This window comes from Pteropus vampyrus, unplaced genomic scaffold (assembly GCF_000151845.1).
Source record: "Pteropus vampyrus isolate Shadow unplaced genomic scaffold, Pvam_2.0 Scaffold269, whole genome shotgun sequence".
Lineage (NCBI taxonomy): Eukaryota > Metazoa > Chordata > Mammalia > Chiroptera > Pteropodidae > Pteropus > Pteropus vampyrus.
This window is the reverse complement of record NW_011889050.1, coordinates 428,859-439,992: the sequence shown is the minus strand read 5'-3', so window position 1 is coordinate 439,992 and position 11,134 is coordinate 428,859. Positions and strand designations below refer to the sequence as shown.

At 39.2% G+C, this 11,134-nt stretch overlaps 1 long non-coding RNA gene across 1 annotated transcript in view; it reads left to right on the top strand.

Moving 5' to 3' along the window:
• Positions 1-4,202, top strand: part of LOC111729553 — an 11,034-nt gene extending 6,832 nt beyond the window's left edge. The window contains exons 4-5 of the long non-coding RNA XR_002776278.1: positions 2,332-2,765; positions 3,691-4,202. This is a non-coding gene — a long non-coding RNA (uncharacterized LOC111729553). The remainder of the gene's footprint in view (positions 1-2,331; positions 2,766-3,690) is intronic.
• Positions 4,203-11,134: the final 6,932 nt, after the last annotated feature.

The window sequence follows — 11,134 nt, the reverse complement described above, 5'->3', positions numbered from 1 at the left end:
TAAAATATTCTTAATTCAAGAGTAAAAATTTAAATAAATCCTAGAATTTTAATACATCCGACATATTTTTTCTTTTTAAAATAGTTTTCAGTTACAGTTGATATATATACAATATTATAATAGTTCTAAGTGTACAACATAGTGATTAGACATTTATATAACATAACGAGTGATCACCCCAATAAGTTTAGTACCCATCTGACACCATATATAGTTATTAAAACATTATCGACTATATTCATGCTGTACTTTACATCCCTATGACTATTTTTATAACTGCCAGTTTGTACTTTTATTCCCTTTACTGTTTTCACCCATTCTCCAACCTACCTCCCATCTGGCAATCATCAATTTGTTCCATGAGTTTGTTTCTGTTTGTTTGTTGGTTGATTTTGTTTTTTAAATTTCAAATATAAATTAAATCATATGGTCCACTTCTTCTTTATCCATTCATCTTTTGATGGACACTTAGGTTCCTTCTATATCTTGGCTATAGTAAATAACATTTCAATGAACATATATCTTTTCACATAGCATTTTGGATTTCTTTGGATAAATATCCAGAAGTGGAACTGCTGGGTCATATGGTAGTTCTATTTTTTTATTTTTTGAGGAAATTCCACACTGTTTCCCATAGTGGTTGCACCAATTTGCAATCCTACCAACAATGCATGAGGGTTTCCTTTTCTCCACATCTTCGCCAACACTTGTTTGTTGATTTATTGATGATAGCCATTCTGACAGGTGTGAGGTGGTATCTCATTGTGGTCTTAATTTGCATTCCCCTGATGATTAGTGATATTGAGAAAATGTTAGAAATAACTTCACAAAAAAATTTAAGAGATTTATTCTTATAACTAAGTGAGGTTGTTTGATAAATTTGTCTGGAGACATGCACACACAAAAGTACTTTCCAACTGTGAAGGAGCAATAGTTCCAAGTTATTCGGTGCAAATAAGCACTTCTTCCTTGTCAACAGTGATTTTTTGCCTGTAGTTAAGTCATTCTACCCCAAAGTAGACTTATTCTCTCTGCTCTACGTAGATGGGCCCATCATGTGTTCACAGAGGTGGTGAGAGTGGTCATGCTGCTGAGTGAGGGGTGTTTTTAGTGGAGTTGGACTACATTATGAAGGGTCATGAGAAATGATGCCTTATTTCTAGCTGGCTGGCTCCAGAAGATAGCAATCTCCTATCCTTACATGAAACCTTCTTTGGAACTGAAGACAGCATAGAGCAGTACAAGGGCAGTAAAAAGGAATAAAAAGACAAGTTCCTGGAAGTCACAGTCATAAAGTGGATTACAAGTGCAGCAGCACTCTCTAAAAGGACCTGGGTTATCAGATTCAATGGTATTATTTCAGATGGACAGTTGTGTGGAGGCAAAGGAGCTATGCATTTGAAATCAGAGGGCAGGTATCTGAGAGACGGCTTTTCCACTTAGGCAGTTCTCTTGATCTTTCTAGTCCTGTTTCTTCATCTGTAAATTGGGGTAATAATGTCACACTCTATGAGCAGATATATTAAAATAACAAACAAACACAACCAAACACAGAAAAACAACCCTATAATAGTTCTATAAACATATCAATCATCAACAATTTGTTATTCATTCACTCATTTATTCATTCAACAAATGCTTGTACAAATAAGGCACTATGCTTTGTGCTAAGCACTGCAATGAGCCTAAAACCGTATAAAGATCAAGGTGCAAAATCCTAGTTTAGGTCCTCAGTAAATGGTAGATAAATCATAAACTGAAGGATAGAAGTATAGAGTGGCACTCTAGAGGTCCTTCAGTTACGATTTTTGATCCTCAAATGTTTTGATGCATGGTTTCCAAGTGAAACAGTGCCAGTTTCTTTATAATTGACAAAAGCCCCTGCCTTTTAGGAGTTTGTATTTTGATGGGAAATAAAGACAGAGCTACTTGGGGCTTACACAAATAAAATACATAAATGATAGATGTTACATAGTGAATGCAGTGATGTGGGGAATCGAGAGAGTGGATTCTGGGTGACGCCAGCAGAGTTTCCCATTATTCACAGATGGTCTTTAAGAGGAGGTGGGATTTCTTTAGGTCAGCCGGAAATAGAACCAAGATTTCATTGATTTTCAGCCATGCCTACAGATAAATAGCTAATGAGAGTTATGAGGTTAACAAATTTGATATTGTTATATTTAACAAGCCATTTGTGCTTCATGATTTTGGAGGGTGTCAGGAATCTGACAACATGGATGAAAAGATTATTTGCAACTGTCACATCAGGTAGGCCTAATGAAAACCTGTGTTAGAAACTCGCTTAATTTCACTCGTTAACTCTTACTACAGGATACAGTAATTGAAAGAAGTACATTTCTTTTTCCTACATAAAAATTAGGAGTTACAATATTTCTGAACACCAATGCATATTTGGAAACTAAATTGAGGTTGATGGTGGAGAGAGCAAGTTGCAGGGGTGAGAAACACTCTAGACAGAAGCATGTATCTGTGGGTATGTGTGTGTGTTGGGGCAGGGGCGATGAGAGTTGGGTGGTGTCATTTTTCATTCATGTCTTATTTAGCTTCTCCTGTTTCGAGGACTTTGTTTGTTTTTTTTTGTTTTTTTGGGTTTTGGTTTTTTTTTTTACAGTCATTTTCGGAGACACTGTCTACGTCCTCAAGAGAAGACGGCCTAACAAGACTTGAAGCCTCAGACCCTTCGAGTTTTCTGGCTGTTGTGGTTCTCTTCACTATTGCAGTGGAGGAAATCTTGCCATCCCTAGGTGGGCTGCTCTGGTTAATACAGTCAGTGGAGATGCTTTGAAATCATGTCATCCAGCAACAGAATCCTGGGACAGTGAGCAGCAGACTAGCTGATCAGCATCCCAATGCACTGAAGTTCGCAGAAGACCATGACCCAGGTCCTCAGAGGAAAGCCCTCTGATTAGAACTCTTTTCAGAGCATACCCAGTTTCTCTGTTTCTCCATATTTTTCCCTCCTTTATTATTATTTCCATCTCTATTACCTTTCATCTTTCTTCCATCTCTTTGTAATTTCCTTTTTTTAATCTTCTTTTAAATTTAAATGAACACACTATGATATCAAATTACAAACATTAGTTTGTTAAATAAAATGCTGCATACACACATACATGGAATATTTTCTATTTCTTACAAAAAAAAAAGACAGGAAATTTAAAAATTTCTCTACAGTGTAGACGTCTGGATGGATTGAACTGGTGATCCTCAAACCAGAATTTCTTCATGTCTAAATTATTGTTTTTGGTGGACAACAAAAGAAACCCATATGTGGTTCCTTGAGTCTGTGGAGAATATAGTGAAAATTGAATGAGAGTAGATAGGAAGTCCTCATTTTATTCAGGTCCAGGGAACAGGTATGAGCTTCTGTTTGGTGACTGAAGATCTTAAAGGGCTCAAGGTAGGTCATGCTGCAGCCCCTTGAGGACAAGACTTCTGTGTCCTCTTCCCTGTGCACCTTTCCTCACCTACCTCCCAGCCCTAGAACACGAGCCAGCTGCTCATACATGTCTATGGAATGAAAGAATCCAGGAATATGTGTGGGGTCAAAAGTTGTCAGGGACTGAGTTGAATTGATTCTGATTCCCAAAGTTATTTATCTATTTATTTTCTTATTCTCCTCTATCTGTAATGTTATAGTTTTTCCTTGTTATTTGTCTATTTGCACAGTGAAAGGGAGAAGAACAGTTCCAGCCATTAGAAGAGTTCAGTAAATGAGCTACCATCTGCCTGTCCATGAACCAAGTGGATGAGAAGGCAGATCTCAGCTGGTGTGTAGTCCAAGAAGAGTTCGTGATGTCTCAGATTTCAGAGCCTCCTTTTCCTCAAGGACATGAACCACACTCTTAGTTCACTATCCTTCTATTTGGGAAGACAGCCGGATGGTTGGACCTCTTGAAATCACATGCTGATGACTGGCGAGCATATTTATTTTTCCTCACATGAAATATTGTTTTTTTGGGGGGGGGGTGGTGGAAATGCACCTTCCTCCTTAAAACTGCAATATTATGTATGTTCTATTATGGTGTCAGGGAGGATGGGCTGAGGAAAAATACACTGAACCGGGCTTGATTCTTAGCCCTGTGGGGGAGATATTGTGTCAACAAATAGTTTCTTCACTTTGTGCCTCAGTTTCTCCTTCTTTCAGATTGAGAGATTTTTTTTCTTACATGTCAAATAAAGAGAGGAACAGAAGGACTGTGATATAATACTGCAAATTTGAGTAAATGAAGGTTTCAGGTCATACTTAAAATGGCTTCCTTGTGGAATCCCTGTGGGGAGAATATCCACTGAGGTCAGCCATGGAATCCAAGAACCTATTAATAATTAAGACTAAGAAAAGGTCATGGATTGAACACATATTCTGTGACATGCCTTGTACTAAGTGGATTATATACAAAATTTCATTTAATGTTCCCAGTAATATTGAGACAGAGGTTCTATTACTATTGCTTTATTATAGACAAAGAACCTCAGACATAGAGGAGATAAGTTTGTGAGTGATGGGTCCCCATGTCAGAGCTCATTAACCCATGGCTTTGCAGTCAGAGGGCTGGAGCACAGGAGTGCTTTATGAGGACAATCTCATTGTCAGGTACATCCCAGGTTGGCTAATGTTTGGGCAGGAAGGTGAAAGTATGTATTTTCCCTGACCTCCAATATGCGGTTATGTGCCCCTCCTGTATGGTTTTATAGAGCTCTCTAGATACCTCACCCTCCAGCCCATTACTTCATGATACAATTTCTGCTTACTTGTTTCCACACTAGGCTGGGAGCTCCTTGATGTTGAAAACTCTATCTTGTTCACCATGTTATCTGCAGAACATAGTACAGAGCCAGGTACATGAAGATGCTAATCAATGTCTGTCTAATAAATGAAGATGAACATCCATTCATCCAATCATGCAAACAGATTTTGTCTGTAGTAGTTAGGGTTGCTTGGTGTAGGTGGGCAAACAACTAACCCTGTAACTTGGGTAAGGACCAAAGGATGAATGGATGGATGTGTGGATGGCAATAGGCATGGTTGGAAGGAGGATATAGTAGAAGAGAATGTTTCTGTCATGGGAACTAGAAAGTTTACTGAAATATATACTGAAATGTTGCTATATCTCATCATTATCTTTCCCAGCCTCCTATCCCTGAGATGCCCAAACTATTCAACGTTAATTTTTTTGCTGCTCTCGAATAACTCCAGGACATCTGTGGGCCACATGAAGAAACTTCTTGCTTACTACTTCTTTCTCACATGCAGTCTGAGTGGGTCCTGTTATCATATTAGACCTCTTAGAGGATGCCAACTATTCTGGGCTGAGGTTTTCCAGCAGGAGAACTCTAGCACTGGAGATGCAGCAGTGAGTTCAGGTGGAATGATATCAAATAAGGTTAGGGTTGGTGTTACTTCCATTCCAGTGCTGGACACAGACTTGGCCAGGTGCTGTGAGGGTCCCAGGTGCAGGGGCCCATGGTAACTTCTGAAAGGGCGTGTTGGAGGAGAATGGGAGTGAAACCAGCAGATGTACTTAAAGTTCTGTTTTCAGTTCCCCAAAAAGTCTTCTCCTTGACCAAAGTAGTGTGACCGTTGCTATAACAGCTGCTATCTTAGTCCCTGGGACTCTCCCTCAAAGGGTGGCATTACTTTTTTAATCTTCTTAGGCCAATCACCATGAAACTTGGTAAAAACAAGCCTGAGGTGGGGTGGTTGGGGGCATAGTTGGGGCTTGAGCACTGTGATGGGGGAAGAGGGACTTTTGGTTAATGAGTTGTTTTTTCAAACTAGATTAATATTTCCAGTTGTCTTAAGCTTGGTTAACTTTTTTTTTTGCACAGGGTCATAGATTGCTCTTCTGAGATGTCTATAATTTGCTCTTTATTGCACCTAGCAAACATATAACAGGTGGAAAGAGCACTAGCTGCAAGTCTCAATTCTGTGTCTAAGTGACCATTCAACTTTTGCTCTTCAGTCTCCTCATCTGTTAATGAGAGATTTGATTTCTAAGGTTCTTTCTCACTTTAATATTGACTGATTCTTTGGCCCTAAAAGTGGCAACCGTGAATAGTAGTTATTAAGAGAACAGCACTGTGTTTTAGAGTTAGGACTCTTGATCGGGCCACTTGAGTTTGAAACCTGATTTTGATGTTTAAGAATTGTGTGATCTTGGACACTGTATTTATTCTCTCCAAGTTGTAGTTTCTTTATAACACAAACTACTCCTGGGGTTGTAGGAGGATTTGGTGACATGATCTCTGTCAGTGTTAGGACATTGATCCATTACTATTACATGTACTGAGCCACCAACAATATTACAGAAGGTCTTCTCTATGTATTTTTTGCTTCCAGTCCTGACCATCAGCATTTGATTACTGTGTCATATGTTGGAGGCTGTACCTCATTTGCTCTTTGGTAAAATTTTGCCCATGGTAAAATTTTATATTTTCTTGAGAATAACTCACAGAGAGAGAGAGAGAGAGAGATAGACCCTTAATCACCATTAGTCCAACCCTTTTATTAGACCTAGAGAAGTTGACTGTTACTATTAAAAACCAATATTATTGAAAATCTACACAGAATCTGCCAAGTACAAAGCTATGGGAAAGACATGGTAGTTTGGGCTTGATAACCTTGGTTTAAGTTATGGTTCTATCCCTCATGAACTCTATAATCTTAAGAATGTTACGTAACCTTTCTTAGCCTCAGTTTCCTCATCTATGAAGCAGGGCTAATAAAAAACACTTCAGTGGGTGGTGTGAGAATCAAAGGTGGCCATACAGGTGACTGTACTAGCATATGTCAGTACTCTCCTCTTCTCTGCCTTCCACACTCCACTGCCTCTTTCCTCTCCATCATCCTGTTTCTTATTCTGCAGAGAATCTTGCTAGTTTCAGGGATACAAAAGGTTCCAGCCAGAGTTGGGAGATCAAACCTTTTCATGAAGAAATAACTAACCATGTGGTAGGGGTAATAGTGCTATTCAAATCCTGAGAAGAGATTGGTAGGTAAATGGAGGGGTAGAAAGGCTACGAGGAGCTAAGGAGAGAGACAGAGAAAATGGAAGGAGGTAGGAAGGGAGAAGGGGAGAATATCTGAGAATGGGAAAGGAGCAAGAGGAAGAAATGGGAAGGAGAGGGAGGATGGCAGGGTAAGGAAAAAAATCAGAAAAAGTTTTTCTGAAAAATTATGCGATGCCTTTGGTTGTGGATGGTTGGGGTGGCAGAGGGATCTTTCCCATGCCATCAGTCTCCAAGAACTCAGGGGGAAAGTTGACAAGTGGAACCAAGGGGAAAGCAAGTGGCAGATGGTAAAGGAACTCCCTTGTGAATTTCATTTTTCTTCCCAACCCTTCTCTAAGCTTGACCCTGCTGTGTTGCTGCAGATTCGCAGTTTCGAGATCCGGTACTAGACTCCAGGCAGTTGGAAGAAAATGCAGGGAGTGTAGGCAACTATGACCTAGCTCTTTATTTATTTCAGCAATGGCACAGCCGGCCTCACAGGGCAGCAGTGTTATCCAGCCGGGGCACGGCATCCCATCCCCGCCACCCACCGCCATGGTGGCGACGTCTTTTATACACTGGTTAAAGAATAGTGGCACATTGCCAGATAATGGGAGCCTGCGCATGCTTACCGGGCACATACGGGGAGAAGTGCTGAGTTTTCTTCCACTTGGAAGCTAGCTACGGGTGTGGGAGGGAACCTGATTACGGTTATGTTTCTTCCTCTCCATACATCCCCATAGCCGGTACTTGCTTACTTCAATCTACAAGTTCTTCCCAAACTTTTAAACCTACACAGTCTAATTGATACACACTCATTGGAGAGGTCATGAACAATTCCCAGCACATCTGGGGACTTCGCTGCACCAGTGCCTGTGGACACTCTCTTCCTGGCTGAACCACCTGTGTCCTTATCCACGTGTGCTCCATCCACTTTGTCTCATCTACTCACGAACACTGCTCGAGCAATTTTCTCTTCTCTCTCTTTCGCACCAGATTTTTCCTCTCTACTGGATCATTCTCATTAGCTTTAAAAATGCTGTCATTTCTCTTCTGCTTTTATATACTGCATCACTCTGTCTTTCTCTTTTCCAACTCCTTGAAAGAATTGTCCATGCACATTGTCTCCAATTTCTTTGCTCTCATTTTCTTTTCAAGTCATTCTGATCAGACTTTTGCCTCTGCCATTCTATAAAAACTGCTGTAATATAGTTCACCAATGACCTGCCCCCTCCCCCTGCCCATCCCCCGCCCCCCACATCACTGGATTTAATGGTCCGTTTTCATTCCAGTTGACCCAACTGGCCGCTGATTCGTTTCTCTTTGTAACACTTCTCTTAGATTACCGGACAATACTACCCCTCCTGATTTTCCTTCTCCACTGATGAATCCTTTTCAATCTTCTTTTCTAGTTCCTCCCATCTCACCAACTTCTTAATGTTAGAGTGCCTCTCAGCTCAGTGCTTGGATTTTTCTGCCCATGCTCACTCACTAGATACTTCTTCGCAGTGTGATAACTTTTTAGCATCACCTGTATGAAGATGACAGCACATTTATGTCTCTAGCACTGATCTCTGTCTTCTAAATTCCAGGCTCTTATACCCAGCTGTCCACCTGACATCTCTGCTTGGTTGTCTAAGGCATCTCAAACTTAATATGTCCAAAATAGAGCTTTTTAAGTTTCAGTAATCAAGGTAGTGTCTGTTGGTATAAAGATAGACAAATAGATCATGGAATGAAATAGAGTTTAGAAATAGACCCAACTTTATGGTCAGTTGATTTTCAACAAATGTGCCAAAGCAATCCAACAGGGGAAAGGAAAGTCTTTTTAAATATATGGTGCTGGAACAACTGGATATTCATATGGAGAAAAAATGAATGTTGACCCTTATACCTCTTACTATACAAGAAAATTAAATCCAGACGTATCAAAATTGAGCTCCTGGTCTTTTCTCTTTAATCTGCATCTTCTGTAAGTTTCTTCCTTTCATTAAAAACAAAACGAAACAAAACAAAACAAACAAACAAACAAAACTCTATTTTTTTAATTCCTCAGGTCAAAAACTCTGTATTTATCCTTATCTTCTCTCTCTTTGTCCACATCCACATTTTCAGCATGTCATGTCAGCCCTACCTTCAAAGAAGCTTGGATTATTGTAATAGACCCCTAACTAGGGCTCCTACTGCCACACTGGCTCCCATTCTACCCTGACAGTTTATTTTTATCAGAGCACCCAGAGAAATCCTGCTACATATAAATCAGGCAAAAGTATTCTTCTGTTCAAACCCGCCAATCTTTATCTTACTTGAAGTAAAAAAAAAATTCTTCCCGTGACTCATGAGACCTTGTGTGACCTGCCCCTCTTCTCTGTAACCCTGTGCTGTAAATATTCTGGGCACATGCCTACCTCAGAACTTTTAATTTGCTGTTCCTGATGCTTTGAATGTCCTTATCCACTTATCCACGTGGTTCACTTACTCACTTCATTTAGGTCTTTACTTAAATGTTACCTTCTTAATGACACCTTTCCTGATGACGTATCTAAATTTAAAACCCCCTGGAGCACTTGACTCAGGTGACTAGGGAGACTGCACCAATGGGTTCTACAGGACACTGACATAGGGCCACTCCACTAAGATCGGGGGACATAGCAGCCCTACCTATGTAGAAACAAACACAGGGAGGCAGCTAAAATGGGGAGACCGAGAAACATGTTCCAAATAAAAGAAGAGAACAAAGCTTCAGAAAAAGAATTAAACAAAATGGAGACAAGCAATCTACCAGATGCAGATTTCAAAACACTGGTTATAAAGATGCTCAATGATCTTAGTGAGAAGTTCAACAAAGAGATATGAAACATAAAAATGGAGATATAAAACATAAAAAGCCAGTCAGAAATGAAGAATACAATAATTGAAATAAAGAATAGATTAGAGGAGATCAACAATAGATTGGATGAAGCAGAGGATCAAATCAGCGATTTAGAAGAGAGTAGCAGAAAACACCCAAACAGAACAGCAAAAAGAAAAAAGAATCTCACCCCCCCCAAAAAAAAAAATTGAAGATAACTTAAAGGACCTCTGAGACAACATCAAGTGTGCATTCGCATCATAGGGGTATCAGAAGGAGAAAAAGAGAGCAAGGAATTGAAAACCTATTTGAAGGAATAATGACTGAAAACTTCCCTTACCTGTTGAGAGAAATAGACCTATAAGCCCAAGAAGCACAGAGAGTCCCAAACAAAATGAACCCAAAGAGGCCCACACCAAGACACATCATAATTAAAATGCCAAAAGTTAAAGACAAAGGAAGAAAAGCAGTTACTTATCTATAAGGGAGCTCGTGTAAGAATGTTAGCTGATTTCTCAACAGAAACTTTGCAGGCCAGAAGGAATTGACATGAAATATTCAAAGTGATGAAAAAGCAAGGACCTACAACCTAAGTGTCCTTCAATGGATAATAAGGTAAAGATATGATACACACGCACATACACACAGTGGAATACTACTCAGCTATAAAAAGATGAAATATTGCCATTTGCAATAACATGGATGGATCTTGAGAGTGTTAAGTACAGCATAATACTGTGCTAAGTAAAATAAATCAGACGGAAAAGGACAAGACCATATTATCCCACTCATATGTAGGATATAAACCAAAAAGCAACAAATGAACCAACAAAACGAACGAAAATTCATAGATACAGACAATAGTATGGTGGTTATCAGAGAGAAAGCGGGGTAGGGGAAGGACAAAGAGGGTAAAGGGGGTAAAATTTATGGTGACAAAAGGAAGCTAGACTTCAGATGGTGAGCACACAACAGTATACAAGAATATACAGAAGTTGTATTATAAAGTTGTATACCTGAAATTTCTATGTTACTAACCAATTTTACCCTAATAAATTTAATAAAAACCAAAAAGAAACTTGTGAAATTAATTTTGATAGTATATTAAATTTAACCCAATATATCTGAAGTATTACCATCTCAACATGTAATCAAACTGAAAATTATTAATGAGATATTTTATACATATTTGTTGTAAATAAATCTTCAAAATTTGATGTGTTTTTACATTTATAGAACATCTCAATATAAACTAGCCTCATTTCAAGATCT